The sequence below is a fragment of the Phyllobates terribilis genome, unplaced genomic scaffold (assembly GCF_046119375.1).
Source record: "Phyllobates terribilis strain yellow unplaced genomic scaffold, ASM4611937v1 Scaffold_5__5_contigs__length_657084704, whole genome shotgun sequence".
Lineage (NCBI taxonomy): Eukaryota > Metazoa > Chordata > Amphibia > Anura > Dendrobatidae > Phyllobates > Phyllobates terribilis.
Window position 1 is genome coordinate 7,064,959 of NW_027362765.1, and position 18,247 is coordinate 7,083,205.

Genomic DNA, 18,247 nt, shown 5'->3' on the forward strand with positions numbered 1-18,247 from the left:
AGGTCCTTTTTAAAGGGGAATCTGTAACACTCCCATCATCTGCTCCTGAGCTCACATCAAAGACAGTCTGTATTATATGTATTTGATATGAGCACTGCACTTGGCTTTTTCTGGCAAAGAAGATGACACACCCGATCTGCCGCTCCATTTTACAATAGGAATAAAAGTGCCCTGTCAGGGATAAAAATTCCCCATTCTTCCAATCGGTACAGTCCCAAATGGTCAGACCAATCAATCACTGACCAATAAGATATCACCTCTCCTGTGGATCCTATGGAGTTATCACCTCTCCTGTGGATCCTATGGTCATAACTTGTTTTCACCAACAAAGTCCTTTACTGCAAATTACCGTAATTGTACATCCCAGTTATGGTATCGCACAGTAAGAGGTGCAGGAGCCTCCTGTATTTTACAGCCGACGCTCCACTATAATCGGGATAATGGCTAACAGGTTTTCATATACAGCTGTAGTGTGGGCCCCTAGAATCAATTCCTATTGGGGCCCCAGACACCCCAGTTTGATCCTGGTTGGGGGTGGGGAGGATAATTTTGCACCCTGTCGTATAGAAAAATTGTAAAATCCAAAAAGACATCTCTGGAGAGGGGACATATCACCCTCACATTGAACATATAGGATTATAACTAGAAAAGTGAGAAACAGCTGACACTTCAACCTCTATTGACATAGGGCCTCCTGCCGTGGTCAGGTAAATTCAACAAAGAATCTGATGAGAACCAGCCAACAAGTCTAGAATTTGCATATGTGTCACCCTGGCCTGGATGCCACAAGTGTAATTAAAGCTGTGTCTGAGAGCAAGGGGGAGGTTCTCTAGTCAGGGGAACATTAGCATGCAATGCCTCCTGTCTCAGGCCAGTAGGGGGAGCTGGCTGCCCCTATAAAAGCTGGTGCTGGAGGCAGGGTTAGGGAGAACTTGATGGCCTGTCTCAGCACTGAGACTTGTCCCAGAGCAGAGCAGGGACAGACAGTTGCACTGCATCTAAGAGGAAGTGTGGCAGGAGGAGAGCCACAAGCCAGAGACAAGAGGCGAAGAGAGGACTTAATTTAAGAGAAAGGACTTAATTTACCAGACTTTGGTGTCTGAGGCTGGAAGGATTCCACATTCTCCAGCAGATAACCTGTCCGCAGGGGACTGTATATTCCTTGGCCTAAGAAGCCTGGAGGCCCTGCCACAACAGAAGGGACCAGCAAAGCCGTACAAGGCTGGGAGCAGAAAGGAACCCACGTCGCAGGCCATACAGGCAAGAATACATGGAAAGCTCGGAAACGTGGGCTGTTACCCTATAACGAGGAGATAGCCAGAAGGAGCGCAGAAAGCACGGTAGGCCTACACCCTCACCCTGACCAGGGCCAATTTGCCCGTTGCTCTCAGACATCCAGGTCCCCTCCTAGCCGGGACTGTTTATGGGTCAGTTTACCTGTTTCAGTAAAGACCCTGGACTGCAACCTATTGTCTGTGTGCTCCTTCGCGCCTCCAGCACTACCGGTACTGGGACTCTCACCACCATCACTCCCACCATCCACTACACTGCCCTGGGGCCGCACTCTTCCCGTGGGGAGTCACACCATCCCAGCTGCACACCTCATCAGCCCCAGCGGTCTGCCTTGCAGCGGCGGTACCTAATGACCGCAAATCCACGGGTGGCGTAGTCGGACATTATAAATAGCACATAACGGACTACCACTGGCCTGACCACCCTGAGCCATGGAACCGGGTTGCCACTACTACTCCCACCGTTTCCCTAATTGGCCGGATCCGAGTGCCCCACGGCCCAGGGGGCGAGTCAGCTTTGGCGTAGTCGGCAGGATTTCGTGCCCGCAACCATCGGGTACTGCGTGCCTGAAAAAGACTTTTGTAACTTACCCGCCGTCCGAAGTCGTTTCCCGCCATCCGGAGCCGATTCCCGCCATCAGACGCCATCTTGGACCGTTTCCCGTCGTCTTCTGCCGTCTTCCCGCCATCCGCAGCTGTTTCCCGCCATCGGATGCCATCTTCAGGACGCCGCGCGGGAAGAAGAGGGGCGTGGACGCCGAAAGCGCGCGAGACCCGAAGCTCCGCCCCACGCACCGACGCTGCGCAAGGTCCTGGAAGGGAGAGAGAGCGACGCTGACGTCATCAGGATGCGACGCCAGGTCCTCGTCCATAGCAGCAGCAGCGGAGCCGTGGCCTACAGAAGAGGATCGTCGGAAAGTAGGCCACGCTTGACTAGGGGGGAGGAAGATGTCGGACACAGAGGCCCCCACTACCACCAACGCAGCTGCAGCAGCGCTGATGCCCTTTTCCCTGCCCTACATCCCTGGAGCGGCCTGGCTGCCCAAATACTCAGGGGAGCCCCATGCCCTAACTGACTTCAAGGAAAGGCTATACAGTTTGTTCCACGTTTACCCCCTGACAGAGGAACAGAAGGTCAGCATACTAACAGGGCAGTTAACTGGCGCAGCCCAAAGGGAGGTAAAATCATGGCCCACTGAAGAGAAAAGGACTGTGAAGGGTATTCTGGCCCGGCTGCAGGATACCTTTGACACACGTACCTCCGCTGAAATTAAAATGAGGTTCTATGGGTGTAAGCAGCGGGCACAGGACAGCATCAGAGACTATGCCCTAAATCTGCAGGAAGCCTTGAGGGCAATCCAACAAACTGACCCTGGCAGTGTGCAGGAAACAGACAAACTGCTAACAGAACAATTCATAGAAGGTCTGCTGTCCAGCGCCCACAGGGCCCAGCTGCGCCTCATGTTCTTTCAGAACCCCGACCTGACCTTTGCCCAATTTAAGGACAGGGCCATAAGGCTGCTCCGTGAATCTGCAACCAGTGGCGCTATAAACCCCCGGCGCCCTGCTCTCACCTACCACCAGGAGGCGGCGCCCTCCTCTATGGACCCCGTGGGGGCTGATGCACAGGCCCTGAACCAAGCCCCGTCGAAAGACCTGCACCACCAAGTCCAGGAGCTGGCCAAGAGCGTCACGGCGTTGACCAGGACCGTCCAGGCGTTGCAAGTGGACCCGTCAAGACCTATCGAGCTGGCTTCAAGTCCGGAGGATGTCCCGTGACGTCGACAGAGGAGGATCCCGTCGTTCCGAGGGAGGCCCACAGACCGCTACGCAGAGGATGGACAGCCCATTTGCCGTCGATGCAACCAGCCCGGACACATTTCCAGGTAATGTAATTTAAACGGGTCCAACCTGGGGCAGAGGGCCAACCCCCAGGCATAAGATCACCAGGCCCTTATAATTGGCGTGATAAGTACGTTGGGGGGCGCCGGTTTTACCCGTGGTGCTGGACGGTATCCCCATGAGCGCCTTGCTGGATACCGGGTCACAAGTAACCACTATCCCTTATGTACTTTTTAAGCAGTATTGGACTGATGCTGATATCACACGGTATCCAGACAGTAACTTGAGCATCATCGCCAGTAATGGCTTACCCGTGCCGCAGATGGGGTTCAAGGAGATGACCATTAAAATTGGTAAAGTTGAACTACCGGCACAGGGAGTGATTATTGTGGACATTGACCGTCGTGAAAGTCACCCTAAAATAACTGTGGGTACTAATGTAATTGAAAATTGTCTTTCAGAGGTAACTGTAATTCTACAACAGGTGGCGGTGAATGCTAGTTCCAGCCAACAGAGAGTCCTCAACAAGGAGATAAAAGCCCTGATGAGACGGCAGCAGGTAGAACTGTCTGGTGGTGAGATCGGTAGCGTAAGACTGAGTGACCCATTCCCCATTTCCATGCCTCCCAAAAGTGAAATGATGATCTGGTGTCGGACTGCAATCGGGTTGAGAGGTAGAGACTACCAAGCCATGGTAGAACCCGTGTACTCAGACAGCAGGCCCACCATTTTGACAGCCCGGGGGGTGGTTGATGTCCGTCATGGGAGGGTGCCCGTCCGCATCCTCAACATTGGGGAGAGGGAAGTACACTTACCCAGGTATGCTACACTCGCCAAACTGTTTGTGGTCGAACACAAAGCTATCAGGGCCGTGGAACCCTTGCCTCCATCTCCTCAGGCGGAGGGTAATGGCTCCCAGAAACAAAAGGAGGACTGGTGCCAGAAACTCCATGTGGGTGCTGACTCCACTCCCCTGCACCAAAAACAAGGAGTCTACCGGGTGGTACAGGAGTACGAGAGAGTCTTTAGTAAGCACCCGCTAGACTTCGGCAGAGTAAAGGGGATAGAACACCACATCCCCACAGGGAGCCACCCACCAATAAAAGAGAGACACAGGCCTGTACCCCCTGCACATTATCAGAACGCCAAGGGTATGCTGCGGGAAATGAAAGAAGCTGGGGTCATTAGAGATAGCTGTAGCCCCTGGGCAGCCCCCTTGGTTCTGGTGAAAAAGAAAGACGACACCATGAGAATGTGTGTGGACTATAGACAAATCAACCGTATCACCCACAAAGACGCATATCCGCTGCCTAGAATAGAGGAGTCTTTAGCCGCACTAAAATCAGCTAACTTCTTTTCTACTTTGGACCTTACTAGCGGGTACTGGCAGGTTCCTGTGGCAGAGGCTGACAAGGAGAAGACCGCCTTCACCACCCCGATGGGACTGAGTGAGTTCAACTGTATGCCTTTCGGGCTCTGCAACGCACCAGGGACCTTCCAGAGGCTGATGGAATGCTGTCTAGGGCACCGAAACTTCGAGACGGTCCTCCTCTACCTGGACGACGTGACCGTCTATTCAAAGACCTACGAGGACCATCTAAAGCACCTGGCCGAGGTGTTCGAAGCCCTGGCAGGCTACGGCCTGAAGGTGAAACCATCGAAGTGTCACCTGCTGAAACCAAAGGTCCAGTACCTAGGGCACGTGGTAAGCGCGGAAGGAGTGGCCCCCGACCCTGACAAGGTCACGGCAATCAAGAGCTGGCCAAGCCCCTCGAACATCAAAGAGGTGAGACAGTTTCTCGGGTTGGTAGGCTACTACCGAAGGTTCATCCCCGGGTTCACTAAGATGGCGGCTCCTATGCAGGACCTCCTGATTGGACAGTCTAAGTCCCGAAGTCAAAAGCCACCCTTCAAGTGGGACCAACCGGAAGAGGAGTCCTTCCGCCAGTTGAAGATGGCCCTCACGGGGGATGAGATCCTGGCCTACCCCGATTATGGCCAGCCTTTTATCCTCCACACAGATGCCAGTAATGTGGGACTGGGAGCCGTACTGTCCCAAAACCAAAAGGGCAGAGAACGGGTGATCGCGTACGCCAGCCGGAAGCTGAGGCCCACCGAGAGGAACCCGGAGAATTACAGCTCCTTCAAGCTAGAATTCTTGGCGGTGGTGTGGGCCGTGACGGAACGCTTCAAGCATTACCTGGCCTCCGCGAAGTTCACCGTGTACACGGACAACAACCCGTTGACACACCTGGACAATGCAAGACTGGGTGCCCTAGAACAGCGGTGGATGGCCCGTCTCTCCAACTATGACTTCGTGATTAAGTACCGGGCCGGCAAAACCAATGCCAACGCTGACGCCCTATCGAGGATGCCTCACTTACCTGAAGGTGACGAAGACCCAGAAGAGCTGGAGGAGGTAGAACTCCCCTCGTTTCACCGGTATGGAGCCGCTCAATACTCCCACCGCGTGAAGGAGGAGGATCTAACAACCGTGATGATAAATCCCCTACCTCACCACAGCTGGGTCGAGACCCAAGATAGTGACCCTGCCATCCGCCTGGTGAAAGATCTGCTGACCCAGGAAGATGCCCGCATAGATCCGGATGCTCCAGAGGAAGCCAAGCAGCTATGGAAAGAGAAGAGCAAGCTGTTCCTCTACGAAGGCAAGTTGTGCAGAAGGATTGTTAACCACCGGACGCACGAGCTGACCTGGCAAGTCGTGGTCCCAAGGCGGGATGCAGCTATGGTCCTGGGGGCTTACCATGACAGAGCGGGACACTTCGGTTGGAAGAAACTGGAGTTCCTGCTAAGAAGAAGGTTCTTTTGGGTCGGCATGAGAGGAGCTGTAGAAAAGTGGTGCAGAGACTGTGGCCCTTGTCACCTAAGGAGGAAGGACCGCACCAGCCAGAAGACACCCTTGAGGCCCATCGTCACCACGCAGCCTCTTGAGCTGGTAGCTCTAGACCACGTCAAGTTGACTCCAAGCCGGTCAGGGTACATCTACGCCCTGACAATCGTGGACCACTATTCCCGTTTTCTCGTGGTGGTCCCGGTAAAAGACTTGACAGCCCAAACAGCGGCCAGAGCCTTCCAGCAATATTTCTGCCGTCCACACGGGTATCCGGAACAGGTCCTGACAGACCAGGGTCCAGCTTTCGAGGCTGAAATCTTCCAGGAGTTCTGCAACCTCTATGGCTGTAAGAAGATTCGTACAACGCCTTACCACCCCCAAACCAACGGGATGTGTGAGAAGATGAACAACATAGTCATTGATCTCCTAAAGACGTTGCCCCTGGAGGAACGCAGCCTGTGGCCAGAAAAACTGCCGGACCTGATAGACCTATACAACAATATCCCGGTGAATGCTACAAACTGCACCCCGGCTTACCTGATGCGAGCTAGACCAGGTAAGCTGCCCGTAGACCTGGAGATGGGAGTCCTAATACCTGAGGACACCTCCCCGGATGTGGACTGGGATACGGAAAGGCAACTGCAGTATAAGAAGGTACAGGAGAGTGTGGAGAAGAGCCTGGCCCAGGTGAGAGAGAGGCAAGAAAAACTCTTCAATCAACACGCCCCTGCTGGTCCCCTAGAACCTGGTGAGCTGGTCCTGAAGCGGAAGAGAAGGCTACATAAGTTTGACGACCAGTGGGAAAGGGAACCCTACACCGTACTGCAGTCTGACCACGACAACCCAAAGGTGTGCGTAATCACCAAGGACGGAGGAGAAACCACTAGTGTCGTCTCCAGAGACCACCTCAAAAGGTGCCCCGAGCAACTCCGTAGTGCAGAAGAGGATCAGAGTGACCTTGAACCCACAGAGGGCAAGGAAGAAATGATCAGCACCGTTCTCAGAGAGTTCCCTCAGTCCTGGACTCGCATAAATGATGCCATAGTGGTACCCATCCTGCATTTCCTGCAACCGGCACAGCAACAACCAACACCAGAGCCGGAAGGTGAAGAGGAGCAAGCGGTTCCAGAGGCAGAAGAGCCTGTACCAGCAGCCCAGGAGAGTCAACCCTCTGCTGACAGTGAGCCTGCCATGCCTGCGGTAAGCCAAAGGACCCGCAGACAGCTGCCTGCCCTACCTGTACACCCAGCTGGTAGCTGTACCTCTAACGCTAGTGGGGAAAGCCAGGTTGGTCCACCACCAGACAGTGGGTTAAGGAGGTCAACCAGGAGCACAAAGGGGCAGATACCCGCTCGCTGGAGAATATAGAGTGTACTAAAATTGTAAATAACCCTGTTGCAAAATGTTGAAATGTTTGCCAAGTTACCTGCGTGATTATTAATAGCGTGTTTCAGTTTCTTGCAGCTACCGTAAGGACTCAAAGGTTATGGACTTTTTATAACCGGGACCTTGTATGGACTGCGTTTGGAGCCTAACCCAGGAATGAACTAAGACTGTAAAGGACTTGGGGTAGGACAGACCCCACCTGGTTAAGGCTCCCCTTTGTGCTGGTGATATGGACACCCGGTCACAGACCACACTGTGACCTAAAGAACTCAATTTGTGCCTCGTCTGTCTATTAATGTTTTATGGTTATGCATATTGTCTTTGTTTATTGTTTAGTCCCGGAGTACTAAATTTCACTAGGGGGGAATGTGTCACCCTGGCCTGGATGCCACAAGTGTAATTAAAGCTGTGTCTGAGAGCAAGGGGGAGGTTCTCTAGTCAGGGGAACATTAGCATGCAATGCCTCCTGTCTCAGGCCACTAGGGGGAGCTGGCTGCCCCTATAAAAGCTGGTGCTGGGGGCAGGGTTAGGGAGAACTTGATGGCCTGTCTCAGCACTGAGACTTGTCCCAGAGCAGAGCAGGGACAGACAGTTGCACTGCACCTAAGAGGAAGTGTGGCAGGAGGAGAGCCACACGCCAGAGACAAGAGGCGAAGAGAGCCTGTCTTGGCAGAGAAAGGACTTAATTTACCAGACTTTGGTGTCTGAGGCTGGGAGGATTCCACATTCTCCAGCAGATAACCAGTCCGCAGGGGACTGTATATTCCTTGGCCTAAGAAGCCTGGAGGCCCTGCCACAACAGAAGGGACCAGAAAAGCCGTACCAGGCAGGGAGCAGAAAGGAACCCACATTGCAGGCCATACAGGCGAGAATACACGGAAAGCTCGGAAACGTGGGCTGTTACCCTATAATGAGGAGATAGCCAGAAGGAGCGCAGAAAGCATGGTAGGCCTACACCCTCACCCTGACCAGTGCCAATTTCCCCGTTGCTCTCAGACATCCAGGTCCCCTCCTAGCCGGGACTGTTTATGGGTCAGTTTACCTGTTTCAGTAAAGACCCTGGACTGCAACCTATTGTCTGTGTGCTCCTTCACGCCTCCAGCACTACCGGTACTGGGACTCTCACCACCATCACTCCCACCATCCACTACACTGCCCTGGGGCCGCACTCTTCCCGTGGGGAGTCACACCATCCCAGCTGCACACCTCATCAGCCCCAGCGGTCTGCCTTGCAGCGGCGGTACCTAATGACCGCAAATCCACGGGTGGCGTAGTCGGACATTATCAATAGCACATAACGGACTACCACTGGCCTGACCACCCTGAGCCACGGAACCAGGTTGCCACTACTACTCCCACCGTTTCCCTAATTGCCCGGATCCGAGTGCCCCACGGCCCAGGGGGCGAGTCACATACTCAGAGGCGGATAAGTACATTTCCGAAGCAAGGGCTTCCTCTTTTCAAAGGACTTGTCTCAGACACTCTGAAGACTGTGGTCAGTGATGAATATTGGGGTTTGCATCGATCCAATATTCATGGGAGATGTATTTTCGACATCGTAGCAAAGGGACGATCATAACGCATTCACTCACATCATTATAAGGCCAGCCGAACACCCCCAACTTAATATAGTTTAGATGGATAATGCTATCCATGCCATGTTTCATCTCTATAGAAAGGTAAAATCATGATAGAAAACATGACCATGATATTTCCCGCCCGAGACCTCCATGGGCGAAGATATCCTGAAAGTTGGGGATCTCATAAACTTCTAAAAGATCTAGCACACCTATGACAAGTCCTCATATGAGCTCACCAATAGAAGGTATGTGGGTGTAACCGTGATCTTATTAAATCAGAGCTTGGATTTTGGTCATTGGTCAGTCCTGGAAGGTACAGCTTGCTGTAGTTGTATCTGTTTTCCTAAGGAGTTCTTCTAAGGAGTGCTTCCTTGCGCTAAGCTCTGAGCTATTTCTCTGACACAGGTTTAGCACTTTTCTTTTATTATCTTTTTGATGTTATGTTAATGTATATATCATATTGTTTGTATCATCTTTGTGTATTTTTTATACACACTGCCTACTTTTCAAGATTAGATCACTTGTTTTTATTCTGTTATTCCCACACCCTATCATTTCTTTACTTAGAAAATTGGGCGTGACGAACAATCAACACGCCCATATGATGGCGCGGTCGAGCATGTGACGCGCCCCTGGGCCTGTGTCGCGCTGCGCTGCGCATGCGGGAGCTTACCCGAAGCCGGATCTGTGGAGGGTTGTAGTCTCGTGGCGGTGACCCGGTCCGTGCCCAGGGAGTCAAACTAGACGGCAGTCCATTAGTAGTAAATGGTTGATGACTACGCCACCCGTTGAGTGCAGCCAGGGGGCTGCTGCTGCAGGGCAGACCGCTGAGGCCGATGGTGGGATTGTGCAGCGTGATAGTATAACCCCCAACGGGAGGGGTATGGCCTCAGGGCAGCCGACGTGGATGATGGGGGTAGCAGGAACCACTCAGAGACGGTACGGTGTAGTTCAGGGTCTTTACTGGTAACAACAAAAGACCCTCCCGGAGTACTTGCTAGCGGATGGGGCCTGGTCAGTCCTTGAGCAGATGGGATCTCCCCTGGCCAGGCGTAGTTGTAGGCCTCCCAAACTGACTGTACTCTTCTGGCTACCTTGCTAGGAGCTGATGTAAGTAGCCCACGTCCCTGAGTGTACCGTGTGGTGCTCACCCGTATGGCCGGTGACTCGGGGCCTTCTAATGGCTTCCGCTCCACGATGGCGGTGCTGGTCCCACGCGTGTGACCGTGCCTTCGGGCTTCTGGGCCAGAGGACCTGAAATCCCCTGCCTGACGGATTCTGCTGCTGGGCAGGAATTAGTCCCCACAGCCTCGGACTCCGGGTCCGGTAAAAAGTCTTCTTAGTCAGGGCGAACTCTGCAGCTGCCAGCCCCTGACTCCTTGTAACTGCTGTTTCTTCCTATGCTGTCTCTACTTCTTCTCTTCTTCTACTCACTCACCCTGCCTCAGCCCCAGGTTTATATAGGGGAAGTTCTTCCCCTCCCAAGACTGGGCAGGAGGTGTGGCATGCACAGGATCCCTGACTAAAGGACCTCCCACCTGCTCTCAGACATAACATTACGTTACTGTGGCAACCAGACCCCTGGGGTGTCACATTCCCCCCTAGTAAAATTTAGTACTCCGGGACTAAACACATTTAGAAAACATAACAAGGCAAAGCATTAATAATACAATAAGAAAACACATAAAGATGGTTACGGCGTGTCCGCAACCGGGTGCAGTCTCTGAAGAAAGCAAGGTGTCCATTTCACCAACACAGGGAGACGTAACCAGGTAGGGGTCTGTTCTACCCCGAGTCCTTGACAGTCTTTAGTCCATCCTGGGTTACGCTCCAACTATATACAAGGATTCCCGGTAAATCCACCAAGGATTCCTAAAATCAACTAGAAATACAAAATTACACACAAGCAACTATAGACAGGTAAACATTATAAAATAGCTTAAACATTTAGATCCTCCAACGTGCGGGTAACTGGCCTCTAGTGGCCCTAGTGGACCTACGGAGCTGACTGTCTGGCCCTGAACTACAGGGTGTAGGAGCTGTCAAGGGTAAACTGGGCAGCTGTCTACCGGCTCTTTGTCTCACTAGGGGTACGGCAGGCTCACTATAAGCAGAGGGTTGATTCTCCTGTTCTACTTGTGTGGAGTCTTCTGCCTCCTGGACCGGCTGTTCTTCCAGCTCTACCCGTTGCTCCGTAGGTTCTTGGGATGATGGTTGGAGGAAGGTGAGTACGGGTACCACAACTGCACCATTGACTTGAGTCCAAGACCGAGGGAAGTCCCCGAGCACGGTACTAACCATATCTTCCCTTTCTCCCACGGGTCGATGGTCTTCTTGTTCCTCTTCAGGGTTCCTCAGTTGTTCGGGACACTTCTTCAGGTGGTCCCGGGATACAATGCCTGTGGTTTCCCCTCCGTCTTTACTGATGGTACAGACCTTCGGGTTCTCGTGGCTTGAGGGCAGTACGGTGTACGGGTCCTTCTCCCACTGGTCATCCAACTTGTGGAGCCGTCTTTTCCTCTTCAAGACCTGCTCTCCGGGTACCAGGGGAACAGCGGGAGCATACTGGTTGTAAGTCTTCTCTTGTCTTTCCCTAGCCTGACAGAGACTTCGCTCCACGCTCTCTTGTACTCTCCGGTACTGCTGCTGCCTCTCTGTGTCCCAGTCTGTTTCTGGTGAAGTGTCCTCAGGTGTCAGGACTCCCATTTCCAGGTCAACAGGTAACTTACCAGGTCTCGCCCTCATTAGGTAAGCCGGGGTACAGTTGGTGGAACCTACCGGGATGTGGTTGTATAGGTCCACCAGATCGGGCAACTTCTCAGGCCACAGACTGCGTTCTTCCAGGGGCAATGTTTTTAGCAGATCCATTACCACCTGGTTCATTTTTTCACAAAGTCCATTAGTTTGCGGATGGTAGGGTGTCGTCCTTATCTTCCGGCAGCCATACAGATTGCAGAATTCCTGGAAGACCTCCGCTTCAAAGGCAGGTCCCTGGTCCGTCAGCACTTGGTCCGGGTACCCGTGTGGACGGCAGAAGTGCTGCTGGAAGGCTCTAGCTGCTGTTTGAGCCGTTAAGTCCTTGACGGGGACGACAACCAAGAACCGGGAGTAATGATCCACGATGGTTAACGCGTAGACGTAGCCACTTCTGCTTGGGGTCAGTTTTACATGATCCAAGGCTACCAGTTCCAACGGTTGCCGGGTGACGATGGACTGCAGGGGAGTCTTCTGGCTGGCCCGGTCCTTCCTTCTCAGATTGCACGGGCCACAGTCTCTGCACCACTTCTCGATGGTTCCCCTCATGCCTACCCAGTGGAACCGCTCGCGCAGCAGGAACTCCAGCTTTTTCCACCCGAAGTGTCCAGCTCCGTCGTGGTATGCCTCCATCACCATGGCTGCGTCTCTTCGTGGCACCACTACTTGCCAGAGTAGTTCATGCGTCCGGGAGTTGACCATTCTGCGGCACAACTTCCCCTTGTAAAGGAATAGTCGACTCTTCTCCGCCCATAGTTGTTTGGCTTCCTCCGGAGCGTCTGGTTCAAGTCGAGCCTCCGGCCGAGTCAGCATCTCCTTCACCAGTCGGACGGCAGGGTCGCTGTCTTGCGTTTCCGCCCAGTTGTAGTGGGGTAAGGGGTTCAACGTAGCAGCCTGTTTACCCCTTACCCGGTGGGAATACTGGATAGTCCCATGACGGTGGAACGCAGGGAGTTCAACTTCTTCCAGTCCCTCCGGATCTTCTCCTTCGTCCGGCAGGTTGGGCATCCTGGACAGGGCATCCGCGTTAGTATTGGAGCGTCCTGCCCGGTATTTGATTGTGAACTCGTAGTTGGACAGACGGGCCATCCACCTCTGCTCCAGGGCACTGAGTCTTGCCGTGTCCAGGTGTATCAACGGGTTGTTATCCGTGTATACGGTGAACCGGGAAGAAGCGAGGTAATGCCTAAAGCGCTCGGTGACTGCCCATACCACGGCCAGGAACTCTAGCTTAAATGAGCTGTAATTCTCGGGGTTCCTTTCGGTGGGTCGCAGTTTTCGGCTGGCATAGGAGATCACTCGTTCTCTCCCCTGCTGAATCTGGGATAGTATGGCTCCTAGCCCGATGTTACTGGCGTCGGTGTAGAGGATGAAGGGCTGGCTATAGTCTGGGTACGCCAAGATTTCATCCCCCGTGAGGGCCATCTTCAGCTGGCGGAAGGACTCCTCTTCTAGCTCTTCCCATTTGAAGGGCGGCTTCTGGTTCTTGGCCTTCCGGGACTGGCCTATCAGGAGGTCCTGCATAGGCGCTGCCTTTTTGGTGAAACCGGGAATAAACCTTCGGTAGTAGCCTACCAACCCTAGGAACTGACGCACTTCTTTTACGCTGGAGGGGCTTGGCCATCCCTTAATTGCGGTAATCTTATCGGGGTCGGGAGCCACTCCGTCAGCGCTCACCACGTGTCCCAGGTATTGCACCTTTGGTTTCAGGAGGTGACACTTGGAGGGTTTCACCTTTAGGCCGTAACTCGCCAGAGCTTCGAACACCTCCGCCAGGTGTTTCAGGTGGTCCTCATAAGTTTTGGAGTATACGATGACATCGTCCAGGTACAACAGGACCGTCTCGAAGTTTCTGTGGCCCAGACAGCACTCCATTAATCGTTGGAAGGTTCCTGGGGCGTTGCAGAGTCCGAACGGCATGCAGGTGAACTCGCTAAGTCCCATCGGGGTGGTGAATGCGGTCTTCTCCCGGTCCGCCTCTGCTACAGGAACCTGCCAGTACCCGCTAGTGAGATCCAAGGTAGAGAAGAAGTTAGCAGATCTTAAAGCAGCCAATGACTCCTCTATCCTTGGTAAGGGGTACGCATCCTTGTGTGTGATACGGTTGATTTTCCGGTAATCTACACACATCCTCATGGTGTTGTCTTTCTTTTTGACTAAAACTAGTGGGGCTGCCCAGGGGCTACAGCTATCCCGGATTACCCCAGCCTCCTTCATGTCTCTAAGCATCCCCTTGGCGTGTTGGTAATGTGCAGGGGGTACGGGTCGATACCTCTCTTTTATGGGAGGATGATCTCCCGTGGGGATGCGGTGTTCTACCCCCTTGACTCGCCCGAAGTCTAACGGGTGTTTACTAAACACTCTCTCATACTCTTGAACCACCCGATAGACTCCTTGTTTCTGATGTGAGGGAGTGGAATCAGTACCCAAATGTAGTTGCTGACACCAGTCCTCCATGTCTTTCTTAGAGCCGTTACCTTCCTCCGGATGAGATGGAGGCAAGGGTTCCACAGATTGTATAGAATTTTGATTAGTGGTATATAATTTGGCTAGCGTGGCATACCGGGGCAGGTACACTTCCCTCTCCCCGATATTTATTATGCGAATGGGCACCCTCCCATGACGTACATTGACCACCCCCCGTGCTGTCAAAATGGTGGGCCTACTGTCTGAGTAAACTGGTTCTACCATTGCCTGGTAATCTCTTCCTCTCAGACCAATAGCTGCCCGGCACCAAATCATCATTTCACTTTTTGGGGGCATGGCAATAGGAAAAGGGTCACACATTCTTACGCTACCAATCTCACCGCCGGAGAGTTCCACTTGTTGCCGTTGCATCAGTGCCCGGATCTCTTTCTGGAGCACCCGCTGCTCGCCGGAGCTGGCGTTCTTGGCAACCTGCTGTAAAAGGAAAATCACCTCTGCAAGACAATTTTCAATTACGTTAGTTCCTAGAGTTATTTTTGGGTGACTCTCATGTTTATCAATATCTACAATGATCAGTCCCTGTGCGGCCAGTTCGACTCTACCGATTTTGAGGGCCACCTCCTTAAATCCGATCTGTGGCACGGGCTGGCCATTGCTGGCGATGATACTCAAGTCGTCGTCAGGGTAGTGGGTAATATCCGAGTCATTCCAGTACTGCTTGAAGAGCACGTACGGGATGGTGGTGACCTGTGACCCGGTATCCAGTAGGGCACTCATGGGAATGCCATCCAGTACCACAGGCAAGACTGGACGTCCTCCCACATATCTGTCGCGCCAGTTCGATGGGCCTGGTGATCTTTTTCCTGGGGGTTGGCCCTCTACCCCAGGTTGTGCCCGTTTAAAGAACAGTACCTTTCCATATGTCCGGGTTGATTGCAGCGGCGGCAGATGGGTCGTCCGTCCTCGCTGTATCGGTCACTGGGTCTTCCTCTGGCCGGTGGGGTCCTCCTTGGTCGACGCCACGGGATGTCCTCCGGTCCGGATGCCAGCTGGATCTTCCCTGGGGTGGAAACCTGTAAAGACTGCACAGTTCGGGTTAGCGCAGCAACGCTCTTAGCTAGCTCTTGGACCTGATGGTGTAGGTCTGGAGCCGGGTCATTGTCCAAAGCCTGCGCATCAGCTCCCACAGGCCCTGCTGACAAGGGCGCCGCCTCCTGGTAGTAAGTGGTAGTGGGGCGTCTGTGGGTCACAACGCCACCTGGTGCCGGTTCTCGGAGCACCCGGATGGCTCTGTCCTTGAACTGTGCAAAGTCCAGATGGGGATCCTGTAAGGCCATTGCCCGCAACTGGGTTCGGTGGGCATTGCAATATAAACCCTCTATAAATTGTTCAGTCAACAGCCTGTCCTCGTTTCCCACCCCATCAGGGTCGGTCTGCTTTATGGCCCTCAGGGCCTCTTGTAGGTTTAGTGCATAGTCCCTTATACTCTCATGCGCTCGCTGCTTGCACCCGTAGAATCTAAGCTTAATCTCGGCTGAGGTGCGGGTATCAAAGGTGTCCTTCAGCCGGGTTAGTATCCCTGCGACAGTCTTCCTCCCAGGTGGCCAGGATTTTACTTCCCTTTTGGCTGCCCCGGTTAGTTGGGCCACCAGGATGCTCACTTTTTGCTCTTCTGTGAGGGGGTACACCTGGAAGAGGCTATCCAGCTTTTCTCTAAAGTCATGCAGGGTATGTGACTCCCCTGAATACTGGGGTAGCCAAGCTGCTCCCGGGATATAGGGCATGGTGAAGGGCATAACTGCAGCAGCGGTAGCGCTGGCGGGGGTTGGGGCAGTGAAGCTCTCCTCCGTATCCGACATCTTCCTCCCCCCTAGTGGACCGTGGCCTACCTTGCGATGATCCTCTTCCGTAGGCCGCGGCTCCGCAGTGGATCGTCAGGGTTGAGGACCTTCCGTCGCGCTCCTGTGACGTCGGCGTCTGCTGGGCTCCTTCCAGGACCTTACGCAACGTCCGGACGTGAGGCGGGGCTTCAGTTCTCGCGCGCTTTCGGAGTCCACGCCCCTCTTCTTCCCGCGCGGCGTCCCCAAGATGGCGTCCAAAGGCGGGAAAACTCCACGGATGGCGGGAAGAAGGCCGAAGATGGCGCCGGATGGCGGGAAACTTCACCGATGGCGGGAAGAAGGTAGAAGATGGCGCCGGATGGCGGGAAACCTCCACGGATAGCGGGAATCTTCACCACTGGTAAGTTTGAACAGTCTTTGCTTTTCAGGCACGCAGTACCCGGTGGTTGCGGGCACGAGATCCTGCCGACTACGCCAAAGTTGACGCGCCCCTGGGCCTGTGTCGCGCTGCGCTGCGCATGCGGGAGCTTACCCGGAGCCGGATCTGTGGAGGGTTGTAGTCTCGTGGCGGTGACCCGGTCCGTGCCCAGGGAGTCAAACTAGACGGCAGTCCATTAGTAGTAAATGGTTGATGACTACGCCACCCGTTGAGTGCAGCCAGGGGGCTGCTGCTGCAGGGCAGACCGCTGAGGCCGATGGTGGGATTGTGCAGCGTGATAGTATAACCCCCAACGGGAGGGGTATGGCCTCAGGGCAGCCGACGTGGATGATGGGGGTAGCAGGAACCACTCAGAGACGGTACGGTGTAGTTCAGGGTCTTTACTGGTAACAACAAAAGACCCTCCCGGAGTACTTGCTAGCGGATGGGGCCTGGTCAGTCCTTGAGCAGATGGGATCTCCCCTGGCCAGGCGTAGTTGTAGGCCTCCCAAACTGACTGTATTCTTCTGGCTACCTTGCTAGGAGCTGATGTAAGTAGCCCACGTCCCTGAGTGTACCGTGTGGTGCTCACCCGTATGGCCGGTGACTCGGGGCCTTCTAATGGCTTCCGCTCCACGATGGCGGTGCTGGTCCCACGCGTGTGACCGTGCCTTCGGGCTTCTGGGCCAGAGGACCTGAAATCCCCTGCCTGACGGATTCTGCTGCTGGGCAGGAATTAGTCCCCACAGCCTCGGACTCCGGGTCCGGTAAAAAGTCTTCTTAGTCAGGGCGAACTCTGCAGCTGCCAGCCCCTGACTCCTTGTAACTGCTGTTTCTTCCTATGCTGTCTCTACTTCTTCTCTTCTTCTACTCACTCACCCTGCCTCAGCCCCAGGTTTATATAGGGGAAGTTCTTCCCCTCCCAAGACTGGGCAGGAGGTGTGGCATGCACAGGATCCCTGACTAAAGGACCTCCCACCTGCTCTCAGACATAACATTACGTTACTGTGGCAACCAGACCCCTGGGGTGTCACACATGTAAATTGTAACTCCCTACATGTATTTCTATAGCAGGACGAAGAACGTTTGGCGTTCGAAACATGTAGGTTTCACAGAGGTCTCCACCTTTATTCATTTTATTTTTGCAATGTGTATATCTTTTTAATGGATTAGCAATAAAATCATAATTTTATCTGCAATTGGATCTGGAAGCTGGCGTATCACAATGTCGGTGGATATGCACCTTCTCTTTTTGGTTGAGGAGAAGGTGACTCCTACAGGGTGAGATAGAAAAATGCAATGGGCCTAAGAACTATCAGGCAGGTAATTGCTTATTACGTGCTTGTTCTACCCTGTGGTGGCTCAGATCGCTCCTGGACCGCTCCTAACAGCGATTCTGGTGCTTCACGTCAACAGAACAGCTCTTCCTCTTCCCGACTGCTCTGTCAAAGAGGCGTGACTGCCAACTTTATGCTGATTGACAGACGGCTCCCTGCAGTTAGGCAGCAGGCAGCCAGCTGTCAATCAGCATGACACCGGCAGTCACACCCCATCAACAGATCAGAGCGGGAGCTGAAAAATCACTGTCAGGAGCGATCCGTGACCACTCTGAACCAGTAGATATCGGCGCCTGGCACAACAGGCACATAGTTAGCAAATACTTGCCTGTTAGTTCTTAGGTCCATGGTAAAAAAAAAAAAAAAGTCCCGGACAACCCCTTTTAATATTAAGGAGCAGGAATTCTCCGCATGATGCTATAATCAAGAAAACATGAAATTCTCTCCTGCCCAGTCAGTCTGCCCGATCTGTTACACCATGATTACCAAAACCTCGACTCATTCCACTGCCCACTT